At 38.4% G+C, this 24111-nt stretch overlaps 1 pseudogene; it reads right to left on the bottom strand.

Annotated features, from left to right (window-relative positions):
- Positions 1-10091: 10091 nt before the first annotated feature.
- Positions 10092-24111, bottom strand: part of LOC105033373 (cellulose synthase-like protein G2) — a 58407-nt pseudogene continuing 44387 nt past the window's right edge.

A 24111-nucleotide genomic window follows, 5' to 3' on the forward strand; every position in this document is an offset into this window, starting at 1 on the left:
ATAAGTAAAACATAGCTTTCAAAAAATAGAAGAAAACTTAAGATGGTCAGAATGGCAATGTAATAGAGTTGAAAAAGAGCTTTTCTTTAGACCTTGGGCTATATGCTAGCTGATAGGGTAACAACCTGCATTTCTCACCTATGAATCATGTTCATGTTTCTCAATTGTAGGGACTTGCTTGGATATTGCATTTGTTAGGAAATGGTTAGTGATCACCATTGAGTTGTTGCTAGCTAGAATGAGAGTTTGACATCCAAAGAACTTGTTAACCCAAGATTTGATTTTGATGATATAAAGTATTTGAGTATAAACATATTAGTTGTATGTTTTAAGAATGACTATAAGACCTCTTAAAATGCTCAAAATAATCAACCAAATTGTGAAAGAAACTTACCCAAATGAACTGAGTCAAAAAAAATTTTCAAGACATTCTTCACAAGTTTTGACTTAGAGGAGTCGACTATAGAAAGTCAAGAGCCGATCCTTGAATGTCCATAGTATCAAATAGAAGACTAGCATTTTTTTGAGGTCTTAAGAGTCCACCTTAGGATTCAAGAACCGATCTGGGTATGTTAAGAGTAGATTGGTACATTCCACAAGTCGACCCCAGAAATAGATGAGTCGACCCTCGAACAGTATTAGGTGAAAGATAGTAAGCATGCAAAAATGACCTTTCGAAGAGCTAACCCAAGAGCTTCATGAGTTGATCGTAGTTAAGGATGAGTCAACACCAGTCCCAGAAGAGTTGACCGTACGATTGTCTCAGGGAGAAGATAGAGAGCATGAAAAAATAGCACCTCTGAGAGTTGCCCTAGTGCTTCAAGAGTTTACCCATGACAGATATGAGTCGACCCATTCGCACCTAATAATCTAGTGGCTAGCTTTTATGAGAGCTTTCAATCGATAGAATTCTTATCCAATATCTAGTTTTGGCTCTCCAATAGCTTGTACACTTCTTCTAGCCAAACTTGAGTGTATTAAGGCTTGAATTCAGTTGGAAAATATTATCCAAGACAATTAAGAGATTATCAAGTGAAAATAAAAGAGAAAAATAAGAGAGCACTAAATATCTTTGAGCAAGAGAGGAATTAAGAGGTAGTTTAAATAATCTACCAAAAGAGAATCCATCTATGCTCAGTTTACATCCTCTCAGTCATTAAGAAGAAGAAGTTAAAGCTACAAGAGCATATCTGCCTCGACTTCTCAATAATTCAATGAGCTAATTTTCTTATTTTTTGAGATTTGGCTCATTCATTCTTCATGACATTATACTTCATTTATTTGTCATATGTTTCTAGGATTAGACACTTGTGGGAAAGGCTTCTCTAAGCCAGAACTTGGATGGATTGTGAGGCTAAGCCAAGGGGTGGCTTAGTTGGGAGATTGTGGTCAATTCGCTATGCTAAAACAATCAAACTATAATCAATTGGATAATAGTTGAAAGTTCCAAGCAAAGATTCTTGGGACTAGATGTAGGTGCTAAGTTTTGCACCAAACTACTATAAATATACTTTCTGTATTTAGAGCTGAAATCGGATTGGATACAGATCGGACACTGGCATATCTATATCCTTATTTATTTTTTCTGATGAATATAAATACAAATGCAGATATTATTTAGATATAAAAAATTTATATCCATATTTATTTTAAATGAACATATATACAATTTAGATACTGAAAGTATGAATATAATTATGGATATTAGTTGGATAATTAAACTTTATGACTATAAAATTAAAAATATTAATAAGTAGATGATAAATCAAGTTAATAATATGTTTATATAGTTATATATTTTTTTAAAATTAATAAATACTATACAAAATTATATAAAGTTATAGATAGATTTAGATATTTGGATATGGATCAGATAATTATCTACCATATCTATATTTATTTTTCTTTAATGAATATGGATATAGATATTAGTTGGATACTCAAATTTTTATCTATATCCAGATTAATTTGGATACAAAAATGGATCTGAACAGATATTATCTATACCACTCCCACCCCTATCTACATTTGTGTTTATGATTTGCATTAACATCTTGCATTCATTTCTTTGTATGTTCTTGCAATCACTCATTGCATACACTCTACTTTTACATACTCAAACTAAAGTTAATGTATATAATTGCTTAAATCAATTCATCCACCATCTTGGGTTTGCACAATCTCGAAAATAGAACTATCCATGTGCCTTCTATGTAGCCATGCAGTAAGTTTTAAATGGACAACTTATAGCTAGGTGTTGAGCTTTTATTGATCGGATTGCCTCATCAGCTAAGGTCAGTTCTGAAGTGTATCGCATGGTATATGTTGGGTTTGTTTCATCGTCACTTCGAACTCTATTGTAGATGGTAAATTGCTTTCCTTCTTACCAAAAAATCAAAAAGAATATGTTGCTGCTTGATTGGATCGAGGTTGGAGAGAAGGTGGTTGAGCCTCATGTAGGAGTGCTGATGCTGGAGTGATCTGCAAAATAAGTTCAAACCAAAAATTTTTGCTCCGACGAGAATCCTCCGATGCTCAAATTAGATTCAAAAAATAATAGGAGCAGCAATGAGTTTGCTGAGAGGGATTAATTGATTTACCTTGATCTTCAGGCTTTGGTTGCTTATATAGAAGGCTGTCAAACAGCTGGTTACATAGCTGTATGATCATGTAATTTTGAGATTGCAGGGCCATTGCACATGCCATTATGGGTGAGATAATCCAGTCCTTAATCACTTCCGTAGAGTGAGGAGATAGTTACTGACAGTATATTGAGTGGAGAATTTGAATATCTTCGAGGATCATGCTTGATCTGTTAGCCTTCTTAAATTGGATGAGTGGTGTCACCTCATGGTACATGAAGGTCCCATCTCTTAATTGCATAGGCTATCAATCAGGAACTAAGAGTATGGAGGATCTTAGCCTTCATATGCTTTCCATGTGGAGGTATTTATTGATTTTGACCTTTTCTGTATGGTGTGAATGGTTGTCATGACTTGAAGATGGCTAAGTATAGAAGGATAGCTCAGCTCAACACATAGCTTAAGATAGCTCAGCTCATATCAGCATAGATTGTTCTTCTCAGTACATAACTCAGGATACCTCATATCAACATAGATAGCTCTTCTCAACACATAGCTCAGGATAGCTCAGCTCATATTAGGATAGCTCATATCAGCATTGTTGGTGCAAAAATCCGTCTGCGTCGGAGAAGCTGGAGTCGAGGGAGTCGCGGTCGCCATCGGGACCTGCAAAGGAAGTCTAAACCAGAGTTGGGGTTGCTCCGGCAAGATCCTCCGACGCTCAAGTCAGTTCTCTGCCTCAACAAGAATGGAGTGCTCGAACGAAAATTTTAGCAGAGTTTTTGGGATTGAAATTAGAGCTTAGAGAATAACGTATCTGGGATCCCCCCTTTTTATAGGCGGAGGGGGCAACAGACCGATAGCGACGTTTGTAACCGTCTGGCAGTGGGCCGTTCGGAGCCAGGAGGAGTTTGTTATGAAAAGTAGTGGAGTAGAATCGTGGCCATCACCGTGACCTGACACGTGGAGTCTGAAGCGACGTCTGTTGTCGTGACTTGCCAAAGGGTGGAGGAGCCATGTGGTATCTGTCGCAGAAAGTGGAGCAAAGTTGTGGCCATTACTGTGGCCTGCCAGGGAGTGATGGAGCCGCACGGAATCCATCGCAGGAAGTGGAGCAGAGTCGTGGCCGTTACTGTGGCCTGCCAGGGAGTGATGGAGCCGCGCGGAATCCGTCGCAGGAAGTGGAGCAGAGTCGTGGCCGTTATTGTGGCTTGTCAGGGGGTCCCGACCTGTCGGCCGAAGTTCGGTTGGGGTGCCTGGCAGAGAGAGGTAGCTATCCATCTGAGAGGAGCTCGGATGTTGCAAATCCTGTTGGGTGCCTTGGGCGTCAAGACTGCATGCGAGGACCGCTTGCCATAGGAGCTCGGTCAGAGGCTTTCCACAGATGCAGTCCGATTTTGTGCAGACTTCGGCTGAGGGTCGACTGACGGTGGATGTCGGATGGTGCTGGAGAGGTTCATCCGTTGGAGGGGTCCAGCTGCTGGATTTCTTGAGCCCGGCATTTGCCCGCTTATAGAAGTTCGGTCGGAGTTCGATCTCCGTAGAAGTTCGGATGGGGATCATTTGTCTAGGAATCCTGGCCAAGGCCTGTCTGCAATAGAAATCCGAAAGGAATTCGTCCATAATGGAAGCTCGGGCGAAGGCTTACGGTGAGAATCCAGCACGGACCGCTCATGGTAGAAATTTGAAGTAGATCGTTTGTAGCGAAAACTCAGAGTGGGTCGCTTGCAGTAGAAGCTCGGAGTCCGGCCCTTGTAGGAGTTCGGGGTGAGATCTATCTGCAATAAAAATTTAGGGCGGAAGTCCGGCTCCCGTGGGAGCCCGGACGAAGTCTACCTGCAGTTGGAGTCGGAGGCGAAGTCGGGCTCCCGTAGGAGTCCGGATGAAATCTTCCTGCAGTCGGGGTCGGGGATGAAGTCCGGCTCCCGTAGGAGTCCGGATGAAGTCTTCCTGCAGTCGGAGTCGGAGATGAAGTCCAGCTCCCATAGGAGTCCGGATGAAGTCTTCCTACAATCGGGATCGGGGATGAAGTTCGGCTCCCGTAGGAGTCCGGATGAAGTCTTCCTGCAGCCGGAGTCGGGGACAAAGTCTGGCTCCCATAGGAGTCCGGATGAAGTCTACCTGCAGTCAGAGTCGGGGACGAAGTCCGGCTCCCGTAGGAGTCCGGATGAAGTCTACCTGCAGTTGAAGTCGGGGACGAAGTCCGGCTCCCGTAGGAGTCCGGATGAAGTCTTCCTGCAGTTGAAGTCGGGGACGAAGTCCGGCTCTCGTAGGAGTCCGGATGAAATCTTCCTGCAGTTGAAGTCGGGGACGAAGTCTGGCTCCCGTAGGAGTCCGGATGAAGTCTAGCAATAGAAACTTGGGTGGAGTCCGTCCGTCGTGAAGAATTCGATCGACACTGGTGGGGGTTTATCCGTCGGCAGAACTTGAGAACGTTGCAGAGGTTCGGCCATCGGAGAGGTTCGAAAAGATGTCGCCGAAGGTCGGACGTCGATAGAACCCCCGGAGGGTCACTCCTGACACGAACTTCAGCTGGGGGGGGATTTTATGCCCAACAAGCATAGATAGCTCTTTTTAGCATGTGCATGGTTCAGCCACTCCAAAATCTACATCCCGAATATAAATCTGAGGCATCCATGATATCATCGTAATACTACCTCCCTACTCCTGAATCTAAGAATCAGACGAAAAGAGTACCATTGAAATGATGCCTCGGGCCTAGGGATGTTCATCCATGCATCCCATTAAGGCATCTGTTCCTCATTCAATGCGAGCAGCGGAAGCAGCTTTGCTCTGCTCTTCATATGATTGGCAGCATGTGCACTTCTTGTAATGCGAGAGGTAGCGTGTGCTTAGCTCATCTTGTGAGCGGCAGCATGTACACTTCTCATTTTTATATGAGAGACTGTTTGTACCTATAGGCAGCATGTGCACTTCTCGTAATGTGAGAGGCAGCGTGTGCTCAGCTCATCTTGTGAGCAATAGCATGTGCACTTTTCATCCTCATATCATAGGTTGAGGGTCCTTATCGGTTAGCCCTTCGGAAGTCTCTTGGGGTCTCCCTCCGCTTCCCACACAACTCGGGCCCTGATGGAGTCTTATAAGTTAGCTCTGCCTCTAAGTCGCCCAGGTTTGCTCGCCAAATTATAGATCGAGGGTCTTATAAGTTAGTCTTTTGGAGGTCCCTTAGTGTCTCCCTCTACTTCTCACATGACTCAAGCTCTGATGGGATCTTGTAAGTTAGCCCTGCCTCTAAGTCGCCGAGGTTTAACCCGGATAAAGATCGATGGACTTTGGGGGACTTGAAAGTTAGCCCCCACTTGATCCAACCTTAGCTTTGGCTCAATTTGGCTTAGGGACCTATGGTCCTGTAAAAAGAAGAGAACAAAATAACGGATGAAGGATTTGAGAGCCTTTTCCCATGAGGGATTCCATTTGAGAGTCCTCTAATTTTGCTTAGCTTTTTATTTGTCTCGGATCGGCACACTCTCCACCTCAGCTTGATTTGCTCATATTGGTCTTTCGATGACCCTTTGAGGCTAGTTTCTTGAAGGTCTTGAAGATCTATTGTTCAAAAATAATAATATAGAATAATAAATAGGATCTGAAAGCTTTTTACCATGAGAGTTGTGAGCTCTGTTTGGGAGCTTTTGGGCTTTGTTTGACTCCTCTTGTTATTTATCTTAGTTTGAACTGGAACTTTACCTCAGTTTGGACTTATTTTTCTGCTTCGGATTAGTCTGATTTTTACCTCAAATCTGCATGCTTTCACCTTGGATTTGAATGATTTATCTCGGATCTGCATGCTTTTAGCTCAGATCTGCATCATTTACCTTGGATCTGCATGCTTGGATTTTGGATTTGCATGATTTACCTTAGATCTGCATGCTTTGATTTCGAATTTGCATGATTTACCTCAGATCTGCATGCTTTTAGCTCGGATCTGTATGATCTGCATGATTTACCTCGGATTTGCATGCTTTTAGCTTTGATCTGTATAATTTACCCCGAATCTGCATATTTTGACCTCAGATTTACATGATTTACTTTGGATCTGCATGCTTGGACCTTAAATTTATATGATTTATCTCGAATGGATTCGATTGGCCTGGATCTGAATGTCAAACCCATTTGATATGAATCTGGCTTTGCATTGGCCATGTTCCATGATTTTCATGCACTCTTGTGCTTCATTTTTTGACTTAGAATGTTGTGGGTCCACGTCCAGTATGTGCTCTACTATTTTCTCCTATAAGTTGTCCGCTTGGGTCACAATGAATGAAAATAACGTACCTTGGAGCCACTCATGGGTGGCCATGGCACTGTCGTAAGCCGGACTTCGGCTGTGGGTGATTTTAGTGCTATTGGAGGCAAGACACGCGAGCAGAGAGCATCACACGTTGATAACTTCGAATCTGCCACGATCTAATCCTCGGATCAGTCTCGATCTCAACTTCACGTTGATCAAATTTTTAGTTTGACCCAAACATGCTGCTTGAGGAGCTACAATCCTGCAAGAAAAAATAGAGATGTGAGCTTGAGAGAAAGATCTATTGCTCCGTCCAACCTATTTTTGATCTGGGTGGGCTTTTGCCCACGTGGAGGCCTCGGATGCATCCACAGGTGATCTCAGTGCAGTGGGCCCAAGGTCATTCTACCAGCGACCTTATTGGGATTGGGACCTCAGTTCAGCACCGTCGAGACCTTGGAGAGATCATCAAGAACTGGGGAGGCTTCAGCATCAATGGAGGCCTGGTGTGCATGAGAAGTACCTCGGCCTAGGTGAGCTTGGTATCGATGAGGCAAGGTCGGTAGTGATTCACTTGTGATCGTTAGAGGTGAGGTAGGAAAGTGGAGAGCTTAGAGGCTCAGATCTGGCAAGTTCGATACCGACAGAGGGGGTGCAAATGAGAGCCTGGATGGAGATCTCGGAGCTATCCACGTTGGGGTAGGAGGTGGCCTCCACCCCCAGATCCGTCTATAGGGGAAGGTCGGATGCGAGTGATGGGGATACGGTCGGCCTTGAAGAATGCGGCCATCTGAGCGGAGGTGATGCAGACATCGGGCCCATCTTGGGTTGAGCCTCTTGGCACCGTTGATGATGAGGTAAAAGTGGAGGGAGCACGGATCCAATGAGCTCGACATCGATAGGAGAGGCACGAGCGGGGAAGCACCTCGGGAGCTCGGATCCGACGAGCTTGGTGCCATTGAAAGTCAGGTGCACGCGGAGAAGACCCTAGGGCCACGGATCGGGGGACCTTGGCTCACGTGGGGAGGAACTCGAGGTTGGAGCTCGGAGAGATTAGCATCATCGGCCAAAGGGAGCTGGCCGTGCAGAGGCAGCCACAGGGGCCGTCGTGATGGACACCGGCCACGCAGGGGGCCCTGGATGCACCGGAGCGCAGGGGAATGCACGGGGGAGCCCCGCGACCTCCCCTTCCTCCTGCTTCCTCGTCGATGGGCCTCGGGGCCGGTCGAGCGCGTGTTAGACGCATGGGGGAGTCGTGAGGCCGCCGGTGCTGGCCTTGGCACGGGCCGAAGAGGCCTGAGGTTGCCGCGAGAGAGGTCGACCGGACGCGTGATGGCTTGCGGCCGCCGCTTTCTCCCCTCTTTCTTCTTTTCCTATCTTTCCTACTTCTCTATTTCTTTTCTCTTTTTTTTATCATATTAAGTGATGGGATGAGCATTATTGCACGCCGAGCTCTGTCGAGAGGCTTCGAGCTCTCCTCTTCTTCTTTGTTTTTGTTTTTTCCCTTTTTCCTTTTCTTTGGTTCGGATGTGATTCTTAGCCCGGATGCTCACGGTCCTATAGCTCTGTCAGTAAAAATAAAAATAAAATATTAAATAATAATTTAAAATTTTTTATTAGAAGAGTTTTGAGTTACAGAAACTCAAAGGAGTATCCTCTTTTGTTGGATTTCAGTCTGTTATAATTCTAGATATTGTAATATTTTTTTTTATTTGATTTTTTTTAAAAATTTAATTTTAAAATTAAAAAATTAAAAAAAATTTATTATCTCACTTTTATTTGGGCATCATAATCTCCTTCCCTATTTGAATTTGCTTAACGATATTAAAAATATATATAAAAAATTAAAATAATTCGAGGATCGAAAAATTTTCATATCCCCTTCCTCGTCTTATAGACTTTCTTGCCTTCATTGCAAGTAGGTGGCAAGTATTGCACCATAAAGATCGGGGTTGACATGGATGTGGGAGCAAGATATGTCTTCCACCACACATTGTTGTTCTGCCGTATTATTTAGATCGCAATGGTTTGGCATATATTCACCGAATCGGAGCATTGAGCTGATCCATGCTTATCTCCATGGCTGGCTGAGGTGGCGGTTCTGGTGGTGATGGCGATGCGGGGGAATCGCTACCAGAACAAGCTCCTCCATTTTTGGAAAAAGCATTGTTAGAATGCCATAAAGAAATTTTGCATGTCTCCATCGCATGCTCACTTGGCTTCCCGAAAAATAGACCTGAGCCCTCCTCCATGTGGAGGGGCCGGTTGTTGTGATGTCAGTACATGATTTTCTCCGACGTCGATAACAGTTCGAGAGGTGGTAGATCATCCCGATTATCTGGTGGTAGTTTTCTTTGGTGGCATGATGCAAAAGTATGCCCTTCCTCTACCTGTTACTGCTCGATTCGGTCGAGATCAGAGAGAAGATGGCTGAACCTCGTGCAAGGATGCTAACACTGGAGTGACCTGCAAAATAAGTCCAAATCGGAGATTTTTATTCCGAAGAGGATCCTTCGATGCTTAAGTTAGATTCAAAAAATAATACGAATACCAATGAATTCTTTGAGAGAGATTAATTGGCTTATCTTGATTCTCGGAGCTTTAGTTGTTTATATAGAAGACTGTCGAACAGCTGTTCACACAACTGTATGATCATACGATCTCGAGATTACAGGATTGCTACACATGTCATTGTGGGTGAGATAATCTAACCCTTAATCACTCCTATGGAGTGAGGAAGCTGTTACTAACAATATATTTAGTGAAGAATTTGAATATCCTCAGAGATCGTGCATGACCAATTGGCCTTCTTAAATTGAATGAATGGTGTTACCTTATAGTACATGAAGATCTCACCTCTTAATTGCATGGGTTGTCAATCAGGAGCTGAGAGTATGGGAGATCTTAGCCTTCGCATGCTTTCCATCTGGGGGTATTTATTATTTTTGACCTTTTCTACATGGTGTGGATGATTACCATGATATGAAGATGGCTAAGTATAGAAGGATAGCTCAGCTCAGTACATAACTCATGATAGCTCAACTCATATCAGCATAAATAGCTCTTTTTAGTACATAGCTCAGAATAGTTCAGCTCATATTAGCATAAATAACTCTTCTCAGCACATAGCTCAGGATAGCTAAGCTCATATCAAGATAGCTCATATCAGCATAGATAGCTCTTCTCAGCATATGCATGGCTCAGTCACTCCGAAATCTATATTCCGAATATAAATTCGAGGCATCTCTGATACCATCATAACAGAATATACTCTTTTTAATCATTGCTAGCTGATCTAACCCTTCCCTTTTACCACAAGAATCAATTATTTACAAGAATCGATTATTTTGCAAGACTGGAATGTTGTATACACCTCTCCGCTTACAAATGGGGATCGGTTCCGAGATAAGACCGATAGAGAGAGATAAGACTGATAGAGAGAGATTGTCATAGCTCTAAATGCATACAAACAGCTACAAAAATACATCAGGGTATAAAAACCTATGAAGAGTATGCTGTAGGCGCTTATTTAGTGAACAGAAACAAATAGAAAATACATGCCAACGTTAGAGACTGTCACCCAAACAAAAGCAGAAGGATCATAGTTAACATAATAGACCACAAAATGATGAAGGTTGGAACTCTACCCTTGTCTCTTCTTATTATGATCCCTTCAAGCACTGGATAGCTGATGACCAGTATAAAACACGAAATGTAGAGCTGTCCGAAAAAATCATGGAGGCTTTTCTGCATGATCACCCGACATCCCCCTCCAATCAATGTAGCCACATTTAGGATGCTGAGGGTTGTTAGTGGGATGAGTGATAGGGACGTTCCTTCAAAATCAAAAATCCCATTTTCATATCTTTGGATTTGCTTCTCCCTCACTGCTTTGTTCGTAAGAGCGAAGTTGATTCCCTTAATGCCAATAAGCTTCATGATTACATTTAAACATGCAAAGAGATAGGCTGTTACAGAAATTGTCATCCAAAATCTCTGCTCGTTCCACCATGTCCTTACAGATCCTTTGGTGTGAAACACCTCCCTTAGATGCTGAGATAAGGAAGATACGTGTACAGCCACGAAGACAGCAAACCATGGGCTGGAAACCTAGAACAGAAGCTTGAGTGGTTAAAGAGAAGTGCCAAATACAACTTGGATAGTGGAGATATTTTTTTTTTTTACCTCAGGAAACAAGGAGATGCCATTCAAGAAGCACAACTGGGGGATGATGCCATAGCACAACAAAGATAATGAGGTCAAGGGCAGGAATGCCTGCCAGGCATAGCACATATTCTGAAGCATACAATTTGCACTTGAAATACCAAATGTGAGAGGGCAAAATCTTGAGAATCCCACTTCGAGCAACCCAGACATCCATCTCCTTGTCTGAATCAGAGTGTCATTGAAGGTAGTGGGAACGCTGCCAAGAAATGCAAGCCTTGGAGGCATATAGTAGGCTGAGTTCCAACCTCGACAGTGCAAATGAAAGCCTGTGAAGTAGTCCTCAACTACTGAACCATACAAGAATCCTATCTGGGGAAAGAGATATGCAATCAGATAGCTATGAAGTCATTAAGAGCATCTTTACATATCATTTGCAAGAGGCTTGCCTGTTCACCCCATTGAGTGCCAGCCTCATATGTACAAGAAGCTAGAAGCGTGGCTTCTTGTGAGCATGTGTATGTCGTAGCTCCGGTGTCAAGGTCATGTCTTCTATTATTAAGAAACGAAGCGATAAACTCATTGGAGGAACCAAAACCTTGTTTGAGTTCTGCTATCTCTGTCGAGGTGAACCCTGCCAAAATAACATCTGATCTTTAGTACAGAGTAATGGAAACATGTAATGATCAATGGTCATCCAGGCTTCTTTCTATCAAAATGTCTAACATCACCTTCTCTGTTGACTTTTGGCCTGGTTTGGCACCATACAATGCATTTCGTTTGATGTAGAAGCCTGTCCCAGAGAGCATTGGTCCCTTGAGCCCATCACATCCCTTCCATAGAATCTGCAAGGAAACTCACTCTCCTTGTTGTTATCAAAATCCTTTAACATAGCACAAGCAGAACATTCTTCTTGGTTGGATATGTACCTTGAAAATCGTCCTCAATTCAGCACAATATGTCATTCTTGCTAATGTTGTGGAAACTCTGGGGGAATTGAACAAAAGCTAATGAAGGGGATAAATGGGGATCAAGGTGGAAGCACATTGCCTGTCATGCAGATGCCGGGTTGTTGGCATACATGTCACAATCTAGTACCAATATTATAGGAGAATTGCTTATTATGCTTGAGATGCGAAGCTGTAGGGAAGATAATGATGACCCTTATTGTTCTCATCAGACTATAAGAGAAAGAATACAAAGAGGTGAGGAAGAAAGCTCACAAGGACATTCAGTGCACCAGCCTTGAAGTGGTGAGGACAGTTCTTTCTTTTCTCACGGGAGACATGGACTAATAAAGGTATCTCTGCTTGTTTCTCAAAGAAGTTACTCATTTCTTGGTCACCTTTGATTATCTAAGTGAAAGCCAAAATGTTCTTAGATTCCCTGAGTCAGTTGCTTAATAGGAAAGTGATTAGTTTTCCTATTACATGGATGGTGAATTTGGAGTAAACTAACAAAACTAAATTTGAGCAAAAAGGGAAAAGGATTAATAGGACAACATATTAGCATATCATCATAATATGATGCTAATAAAAATAAACCAATAACATTAATCAACCTTTGACACTTAAAACATGATAACACCTTTTATGCAGATATTATCTCAAGGGACCCAAACTTTTCAGAACAATAAAATGCTGGTATGTGGAAATAATTATAATTAACTAGATGAAGACAAAATTAAAAGTTAAGTTACTGTTTTTTCTTTTTTTGAACGAAAGTGAGAGTAATCTATTAACTCAAAATCAATTATGTGATAAATTGAATCTGGCTCCAGCTCATTTCTCCAAAAAAAGAAGAAAAGAAAAAGAAAGAGACAATAAATTAAGATTTATTCATTGTTCTTTAAAATTAGCAAAACTAATAATGCTCATCTTAATTATAATTTTACAGCCAAACTAAGGTCACATTACTGCATGCCTGAAGAAATTTCTAATATATCTCTAGTTTCATATGTGAATAAATTATGAAAGGGATGATTGGCCTAATGATCTAATAAGATCTGTTTCATTTTTTACTTTTGTAGATTTGGGCCACACTTTTTCAGAAATTGTATGATTTTCAATGCAAAAACTTTTAAAGAGAACATTTGATTTTGTGGTTTGAAGTTGCTTAACCTTTTCTAGAGAACACACTTAAATTTGTTGATGGAAATCTGATCACCTTTTGTGCCTGTGACTATGCGAATTAGATAGTATTCAGAAATGTATGCAGATCATGAGCATGAGACTGTAGTTTGGAAATTCTTTATTATTTGAAAGGAAAACAATGACTTTTGTTTTTGTTAGGTCTTTCAGTTTGTCATGCCTCCAATCTGAGATTACAATCTAGGGGTCATCGCAATTGCTACATACTCATGAAAAACTATCTTAATAAGTATGCAAGACATTTTAAATACAATATCAATATATTACAGTAGAATTAATAATAAATTAAGTCTAAAATTTAACTAACTAAAATTATCAAATTCTAATGATATTCAAAGAATCTTACATCAGTTAAATCTTAAATAAAATATAATAATAAAATATATAAAATATAATAATAAATCTATATATAAACTCGGTTGATACTATCCACTCTTGCGCTAAACTTACTCCCAAGTACACACTTCTGCAATTAAGAATCTGAATCAAAGAAAAAAGGATAGGTAATGAGCTTGATAGTTAGTCTAGTAAGTAACGAATATTTCAACTATATATTTCAGATATTATCATAAAATATGATATTCAAAAGTAAATATCATGAATAAATATAAAAATATATTCTATGCTAATTAATATAAATTAAATTCTTTTAAATATTCATATACATACATAATTATAAATTGATTTGAAATAAATCACATATAACTCGACAGCCTTTGACTATAACCATACTCATACCCATAGTGGGGCTAGAACTTAATAATAATCAAAGTGTCAATGTGTAACCCCATTAGTAGGGTCCACGAATACCAACTGCATAACCCCCATTGGTAGGCTCCATTGATTAGCGATGCATAACCCTCATTGGTAGATCCATTGACCACCAATGAATAACACCCATTGGTAGGTCCACTGAATATAGATGAATAATCTCTATTGGTAGGATCCACTATACATAGTTATACTGAGAGTTAAAATCTAATGCATAAACAAAAATACTTTTGCAAAGTAATATATATATATATATATATATATGTCATAATTCCAATCAACGTATACATATTCCATAATAAATCAATAAATTATAATATTTCAAAAAATCTCAAATTTACAAATCACTCTCTATTTAAATAGAGTTTCATAAATCATACATAATTCAAAGAATAATTATTTGCTTTCAAAATAAACTATAAAATATCTCGAAAAGATGGTTCATTACTTATTATTACAAAAATAATGAACGGATAGATTTGATCAATCCTTAGAGAATTCTTCTGAACTTATTATTCAAAATATATTCTTTCATTAAAATTTAACATGAATATTTAAGATAAATCCTAAATTTCAATATCTTCACAAGATGGCGAAGCAATAATGTCCAACATCACAATCGGTCCAATCAAAAAAAATTCATTTGATCATTATTTGAATAGAAAATAAATGGTTCAATAGAGATTAATGATGATCAAATCTATTAGTGCCCAACAAAAGTCAAAGTGGAGGTCAGTACACTAATTGGCAATTAGAGATCAATTTTATCAAGTAGCTTCATCTTATTAGAATCACTGAAAATATAATGATTTAATAGAGATGAATAAGAGTCAGATTTTGCAATGCTCGATATAAGCTCGAATAGTGTGGATATATTGCCCAACTAACAAAGCAGTTCAAAATCTCTTATTAGAATCAACTCAGATTTAAAACAATAGGGTTTGGGATCGTTCACTGGGTTCATAGATTAAGTAGAGAAAGAATGTCAGAGGGAGAGAAATTAAGAGGGTGAAACAAGATTGATCAAGCAATACTATCCGACATCCCAATTGATCCAATCAAGATGATTTAATAAAATCATTATTGAACTAGTGTACATATAGTTCAATAGAAATCATGAATAATCGAATCTAGAACAAACTACTCTGACCAAGATCGGTGTTGGCATGCTATCTAGCAACTACGGATGAGGATCCTTTTCACTAGAATCAGATCAAAATCAGTGAAAGTAAACCTTTTACTAGATCAATCTTAGAGAAAAAAATCTTGAAGAGAGAGATAATCTAGAGAGAGAAAATTTTAGAGAGAAACTGAGAGAGTGAAACTTTCTAGAGAGAAAGTGGGATGCAAGCTAAGAGAGAAGGGAGAGAGGGAAGAAGAGAACCTCTCTCTCTCATTTTTTCTTTTCTTCTCTTCTTTTTTTCTTTTCTTTCTTCTTCATATCTTCTTTGGCAGAACAAGGGAATCACTTTGAATTACCCAATTCCCCAAAATAAAGGTCCTTCATGGGGATGATGGTGGCCAAGGATGCAACACAATAGTGCTATCAAGGATCCCCGGTCTGAGGATTAGTGGCAACGAATGGTGCTGGAAATCAAGGATAAATCATGGAAGAAAATAGTAGAACTATAATCAGATTTTTCATAAAGATTTTGGGCAACAATTGTGATGACATGGGCCTCTTTCTTTCCAATTGGGACAGCCCCTCTTTGACATGAAGAATGAGGACTTCTCCTCCTCCTTGGACTCTATTGGAGGCTAGGGAACCCAAGCCTCCACTCTATCTAAAGGACCCCAAACACCCCTTCAAGCCTCACATCGCCAACCGTCGTCACCCTTCTTCCTCTCTTCTTCCCTCTTAAGTTCATTATTTCCAATACTTGTCTGCTAAAAATTGGGGCTGAAGATACCATCGAAGCTAAGGTAAGCCCTGATCCTACCTTCTCTCTCTATTCACTTTCTTGCTATAACCCCATGCACTATCGCCGGCCATCAATGTCATCGAAAAAACCACCGAATAGAAGAATACCTATTCATCCTCTTTTTTTGGCTTTCTTTTCATCTTTTTTCAGCCACCAACATCGCTGTCCCTTGATGCTGACTAGTGGTCGAGTCGTCCAACCTCCCTATGAGCCTCCACAACAAGTCCATAGCCACTAGCAAGCAGCCAATGACCAAAGAACATCAAAATCTCCTATTTCTTATTTTATCCAATCCCTTTTTCATTGATTCTAGCCGACCAATCATCATCAGCAACCATCCACCGCTGCTAACTGTCGGCGACCTGCTGGTGCCACCCATTGCTTGACTTCCAACCATGAGACACCAGCCCCCTTCCTCTTTGTTCGGCCAAAGAAAGGAAGGAAAAGAAGAAGAGAAGAGAAGAAAAGAAAAGAAAAAGAAGAGAGAGAGAAAAGTTATCTCTCTCCTCTCTCTCTATTGTGTCTCACTCTCCTCTCTTATGTCTCTCTTTACCCTTTCTCCTTCTCTCTCTATCGATCTATGGACCCCTCTATTATCGTGCTCCCCTACAATGAATCAAGAAATTCTCTTAGAAAGGAGACTTGAAATCACTTTGATATCTATGTAGTATGTCGAATCCCAGCCCGACCCTTGCCAGGTATGCATAGAATCTTGATCACTATTAGCCTCTATTAAGTCACCCTGACATCACCTCTGATGATCTCGATCATGATTTCTTCTTTTAAGGGATATAAAAACTTGCTCTACTTTTCTTTCTAAGAAGACTTATGAATCCTAGTATCAAATCTGCTCTCATTATCTCATAGATTCATGTTGACCCTTGACTAGAAAGCCCTGAATTGCACAGGTGCCTAGATAACCTATTAAACCGACTGTCCAATCTGTAGTCTTCTTTCCTTACAATTGAATTTATCAAAAAAATTAATTATAATTTTAATTTTTTAAATAGATTCGATAAATTTGTCTAACAAAGTTTGAAGGGCAAAGGCAGAAGAGGTAAGTAACGTCGAGTCCCCAAATCTTCTTACTCGCTTTTTAATTATCGATTATTTTATCATAAAAAGAATCATTCTATATTTTCATAAAATAAGCATCGAGCATATGTATTATAAAGCTCATAATTTATCATAAAATAGTAATTCTATGAATGTTTTAATATAAATGACTTGTTTATAAAATATGAACTCTATATTTATGAGGTTTGTGCATTGTTATGAAATGAATGATTCCATGATTGTCTTATTATTAAAGATTATTTATGAATCATGCACTCTATAAAATTATTCAGTATCATTGAATCATGTAATCTATAAAATTATTCAGTGTCATATTCATGTACGATTTAAGAAAATGTGATTCAATAAGACCAATGTTATTGGAGCGGAAATTTCTGAGGGGATGTCGATGTCTCCTACTATTGTAGCTGACGAAAATGAGTATAATTTAATAATACTTATTTTAAAAAATATGATAAAAGACTCTCAGATAGCTATGTATGATCTCTAAAATTAGAGAAAATTGACATCCGAAGCTAGCAATCATACAGCCCTGCTAAATGGATAATAGTTGCTGGCATACGACCAAGCCAATGGATAATAGTAGTTGACATATGATCCTAGCAGTAAGTAATAGTAGTTGTACATAACCCTGCCAATGAAAATTAAAAGTTGGTATTTTATCGATTACGATCCTATCATGGGTATAATAATAACCTTAGTATTTAGTCTAAGAGAATTATTAAAAATTATGATATGAAAAAATGATAAATAATTTATGACTTTATCTATAAAATCAACATAATTTATGAATTTATTTATACTATGCAATAGAAACCATGTTTATGTAAATTGCATGATTTATGCACATACAAGAGTATGATTGATTTATGATATACTATTGTTATAAAAATTTTATCTTCTAATGATAATCATCTTCTTTAAAAGATTTATTGGTGCATATATAAAATTATGCTTGATCTAGTAAGATAGTATAAGATTTATTTATTAAGCTGGTGTAGCTCTTATCTCTTCATTTATCCTTTTCTTTTATACAGGAATAAGATTAGAAACGATGGATAATCCAAGCCTAGGGGTTTACGCTAGCAAGCTTAGAAATTATTGGATGATTATGGACTTATTGTCAATTTTTTTTATGAATTTTGAGATATGGATTTTAGTATTTGATTTTATATTTTGATGCTCTAAACCAATCTTGGTTTATTTACCTGATGAATGATCAAATTGAACCTCTTATTATATTTTGTTTCTAATGAATTTTAGCTGATTATGATTTGGGGCATGACATTTTGTCCCGAATTTGGGGCATGACATTTTGTGGTATCAGAGCAATGGATTTGATCATGAGTAGAACATAAGTTTAGGATTATAATTCATGGGATTAGGCAAATGAATAATATGGAAGAATTGATCTAGATTAGAATTATACAATGGAAATATGATGGAGTATTAGATGAAGATTAAGTAATCTTATTTATTTAGATAATAAAAATATGTTAAATTTTGAGGATGAAACTCTTTTAAGGAGGAAAGAAAATGACCTAGGCCTCTTTCTTTCAAATTAGTGCAGAGAACCTCTTTGACATGGAGAAGGACTTCTCCTCGAACTCTGTCAAAGGTTAGAGAACCCTAGCCTCCACTCTATATAAATGACCCCAAATCCGCCCTTGAAGCCTCATATCACTGACAATCATCACCCTTTCTTCCTCTCACTTCTTTCCTCTTGAGTTTGTTGTTTCCTATACTTGTGTCCACCAGATATTAGGGCCGGAGATGCCATTGGAGCCAAGATAAGCCCCGATCCCACCTCTCTCTATTCCCCTTCTTCCCATGAACTTGTGCACTATCAACGTCGTTGGAAAACCCATCGAAAAGAAGAATCCCTATTCATCATCTAATTTTAGCCTTCTTTTCTTCTTTTTCCAGCCATCAACACAGTCGTCCCTTAATGTCGGACTAGCAGTCGAGTCATCCAGCCTCCCTATGAGCCTCTGTAATGAGTCCATGGCTGCCGACGACTAGCCAATGGCCAAAGAACATTGAAAATTCCTATTCCATGTTTTATCTGGTCCCTTTTTCCTTTAATTTTGGCTGGCCAATCATCATCAGCAACTGTCTACTACTGCCTGCCATCGGCCGCCTACTGCCACCACCCATTACCAGACTTTCGACCATGAGCCACATGCCCCCTTCCTCCCCTATTTGGCCAAAGAAATGAAGAAGAAAGAAGAAGAAGAAGAGAAGAAAAGAAAAGAAAAGAAAAAGAGAGAGAAGTTGTCTCTCCCTTGTGTCTCTCTCTCCTCTCTTATGTCTCTCTCTATCCTCTCTCTTTTGATCTCTATTTGATCTATGGACCTCAGTGTCTATTGTCATGCTCTCCTACTATAAACCAACAAATTCTCTTAGAAAGGAGACTCAGAATCTTGGTTTGATATCCATGCAGTATGTTGAATTTCAGCCCGGCTCCAGTTAGATATTCATAGAATCTTGGTTACTATGAACCTCCGTTGAGTCACCCTAGCATAATCTCTGATGATCTCAATCATGATTTTTTCTTTTTAAAGGATATGAAGACTCTCTCCACTCTCTTTAAGAAGACCTAGAACCCTAGTATCGAGTCCCATCTCCTTGTCTCGTGGATTCGTGTTGATCCTCACCTAGGAAGCCCTTAATTGCCCTGGTGCCTATGTAGCCTATTGGACCAACTACCCAATCTACAGCCTTCTTTCTTTATGATTGAATTTATCGAATAAGAATTTATTATATTTTTAATATATTAAATAGATTTGATAAATTCATCTAGCAAAGTTTGAAGGATTAAGACTGAAGAGATAAGTAACCCTAACACTTCTGACTCACTTTTGAATTATCAATTATTTTATCAAAAAATAAATTATTCTATATTTTCATAAAATAAAGATTAAACATATGTTATGAAACTCATGATTTATCATAAAATAGTGATTCTATGAATATTTTAATATGAATGACTTATTTATGAAATATGAACTCCATATGTATGAAATTTATATTTTGTTATGAAAAAAATGATTTCATGATTGTTTTACTATCAAAGATGATTTATGGATCGTGACTCTATAAAATTATTCAAGATCCTATTTATGCATAATTTAAGAAAATATGATTCAATAAAATATAATTTAAGAATACTTATTCTAAGAAATATAGTAAAAGGCTCTCAGATAGCTATGTATGATCCCTAAAAATAGGAAAGATAGACATCCATACCTAGCATCTATATGACCTTGTCAATGGATAATAGTTGTTGGCATACGATCTTGCCAATGGTAATAGTAGTTGGTATATGATCCTACTAGTGGATAATATTAGTTGGTGTATGACCTTACGAATGGATAATAGTAGTTGATATTTTGTTAGTACGGCCCTATCATGGGTATAATACTAGCCATAGCATTTAGTCAGATAGAATTATTAAGAATTATGATATGGCAAAATGATAGATGATTTATGACTTTATCTATAAAGTTATCATGATTTATAAATTTGTTTATGTTATGCATTGAAAACCATATTTATATAAACTGCATGATTTACGCATATGCAAGAGTATGATTGATTTATGATGTACTATTATATGAAAGTTTTATCTTGCAATTATAATCATCTTCTTTAAAAGATTTATTGGTGCATGTATAAACTTATGCTTGATCCGATAAAATAGTATAAGGTTTACTTACTCAGCTGGTATAGCTCATGCCTCTTTATTTATCTTTTTTCTTTTATAAATGAATAAGATTAGAAATGATGGATAATCTAAACTTGGGGCTCTATGCTAGCAAGATTGAAAATTATTGGATGACTATAGACTTGTAGTCAATTATTTTTATGAATTTTGAAACATGGATTTTGATGTTTGATTTTAGATTTAGATGTTTTAAACCAATATTAGTTTATTTACTTGATGAATGATCAAATTGAACCTCTTATTATATTTTATTTGTGATGGCCAATAATTGGCTTAAATCCAAGCTTTAGGAACTATAAGAGATTAAGAGTAAGACGATTCAAGTGATTTATCTTGACTCTGATGAAGATTGGCTATGATTTTTAATGGCTGTAGTGAATCTAAATCACCGGCAATCAAGAGGAAAAGAGGGAGAAAAGGGTGGCAAACTATGGCAATCTCTGGTGAGAAAAAGTGAGGGATTGTGGCCTTTAAATAGACATGACATCAAGGATCCAATGCCCCTTGAATTAGAGTCCTTGGGCATTTAGACTCCATATCATAATAGAGGAAGAAGATGACTCCCTTTGGGTGTCCTCCTTCCATCATATTTTTCATCACATGCAATGCATGTACTGGCTTTTCCCTTTTGCTTTTTTCTAGTTGGACTTCTTTAGCTCGGGGCTGGGTATTATATTCTCCCCCCCACTAAAAATAAATAAATTTCATCCTTGAAATTTCTTATTTGGAATTTATAGTTCAAATCTCTTTTTTGAACATTTTGATATTCTAATATCAAATCATTTCATAAGAAAAAGGTCAATACCACCAAAAGTTGATCCAAATCAAAACCACTCATTTCTTGTAATTGAAATCAATATCTTCATTGTCGATAAAAATATCAATTTTTTTGTCCAAACATCAACTGCTGTTAATTAATCCATCCATCACATGATCATAAACATATTCTAACATATGAGTATAAAATATACGATCGATAAATAATCTCACATTCCTTTTAATAGATAGAGAAACATAAGCTTCAATTCTAAGAGAAAAAATCTATGCCAAAATATTCGAGATCCAAAATCAAGAACCAATAGTCAACTAGCCCTGAACTCAAGATGCTAAAAATTTTCTTGGCATGATAGATAGGAGACCTACTTGTGAAAATCACATAGCAACATCCAAAATAATCAAGAATTAAAACTATTATCCTTTTCATTATCAATGAATTTCATTTATGAGGAATATCAAATCATATCATCTATCATAAATTTTTAATTAAAGAATCAATATTGCTGACAGCTCAAAATAATCTAAATCATCATACTTTTATAGCACACCCTAATTTAAATCATTAAAATTTTTTAGATTCACGAAATAAATTTAATCAAAATATTACTCTATACTATAGATGAAAAAGTTGGACCGAGTAGAGCAGCGGAAACCAACGTATCCAAAAAAACCAGACCAAGTTGCTTGACTTATGAGCCTTCTTGGATCGTTCTTCCCTTTTTATGCTTCCAGATCCTCCATGAGCGTCTTCTCCTCTCGCATATTGCATTTCGGATATGAAGAGGGCTACCAGAGTCGTGGAGGATTTGGAAGCATAAAAAGGAAAGAATGATCCAAGAAGGCTCTCGATCTAAGAAGGCTCGTAAGTCAAGCAACTTGATCAGATTTTTTGGATACGTCGGCTTCCGCTGCTCTACTCATTCCAACAACATGTTTTTCCATCCTTGGACAATATAATTTTTTCTTGATATGCACCATTATCTTATCTCATCCAAAATGTCCAACAAGTCCATTATCTTGGGCTTCAAAAAGAATAGCTTGTTGCAACAAGCATTAAGATACATATAGCTGGTTACCCTTGAAAAGAAATTCCTTTTGATGATGAAATTGCCAATATGAAACTTCAGCACTAAGCTTCCAAATCTTTCCAAAATCTGGATCTTTCTTATACAATTCCTTGATAACTTCAAATCTAGCAACTCTCAGCTGCATAGTGGAAAAGAGTGCATGTCATCGACTCAAAGCAATCACTACTCGACTTTGGGTGCCCAATTTATGCTTGAGAAGCTAAGAAAAAGTTTAAAGGAACTCATTCCAAATGGCATATTGGCAGCCAGGTTTGTGTTAGGAATTCATATGCTTGAGTGCCTCATCGTTGAAGCAGAGAATAAACCATTAACGCAAAAGTTAATGACTCCCATGATCCAAAGTGTGTATGATAGCACACAAATATGCAGAATTCTTTGTCATACATTGAGTACTTGAGCTTGGCATTGTTCAATTTTTCACTGCAGAAAGCAATCGGATGGCCTTCTTGGTTGAGGATGGCACCAATTTAGATACTAGAAATATTGCAATCAACTTTGAAGACTAGGTCAAAGTTTGGAAGGTGCTAATACTGATGCTTTAGAAATCTTCTTCAATTCTTCAATGCTCCATTGTGCTTTGTTGATCCACCAAAATAGATCCCCCTTCATGTGCTTAGTCATTGGTGCACCAATAGAACTAAAATTCTTGATTAGTTGTTAATAAAAGGAAGCTCAGACATGAAATTTTCTCACCTCATCCAATTTCTAGGATATGGATCAGCTAGTGATGGCATTGGCTTTGCTAGGATCCACTTCAATATCTCAACTTGACATAACAAATCTGAGGAATACTAAGTTGTCGGTGAGTAATCCAAGTTGGCAAACAATTTTTGCTCTCTTAAAGCCTGAAAGATATGTTAGAGATGTGCCATGTGCTCTTCCTTCTCCTTGCTATAAAAAGGATAGCATCAAAATACACAATGAGAGAACTCCCAATGAATGGCCTGAAGACTTGATTCTTGAGATGCATGAAGGTACTTGGAGCATTGGAGAGACAAAACAGCATGATTGCCCACTTGTATAGACCATCTCTGGTCATGAGGGCAGTCTTCCACATTCATCACTTAAGCGTAGTTGAAAATCTGGTGATAACCACTTCAAAGAATGATGGTGATCCTTTTTTAATAGCATGACTATCGATACCATACACTATGATCCATCTTTCTTATATACTAGCAACACTGGTATGGCATAAGGACTGATGGTTTCTTGGACTAGCTTTTTCCCTATGAGCTCTTTCACTTGATGCTAATGTTCTGCATGCTCTTTGGGACTCATATGGTAAGCAGCTTTATTGGGGATGATAGCACTAGGTACAAAGTTGATGTAGTGTTGGATGTCCGTGTAAGAGGCAGTTTGGTTGGGATATCATCAGGCACAACATCAACAAATGCTTCAAGCAGTTTGATTTCCCTAGGATGATTCATGGGCTCCTTGCTCTCTTCTATCATGATCAGGATACATACAATCATGGTTCTCAAAACTATCCCGAACCGGACTGACGGGGAATCAAGATGGTTTCGGTGAAAAAAACGGCACACACCGATGCTAGAGAAGAAAGAGAGAGAAATAGAGAGGAAGAGAGAGAAGGAGAGGGAGAGGCC

Source organism: Elaeis guineensis, chromosome 4 (genome assembly GCF_000442705.2).
Source record: "Elaeis guineensis isolate ETL-2024a chromosome 4, EG11, whole genome shotgun sequence".
In the NCBI taxonomy this organism is placed as follows: Eukaryota; Viridiplantae; Streptophyta; class Magnoliopsida; order Arecales; family Arecaceae; genus Elaeis; species Elaeis guineensis.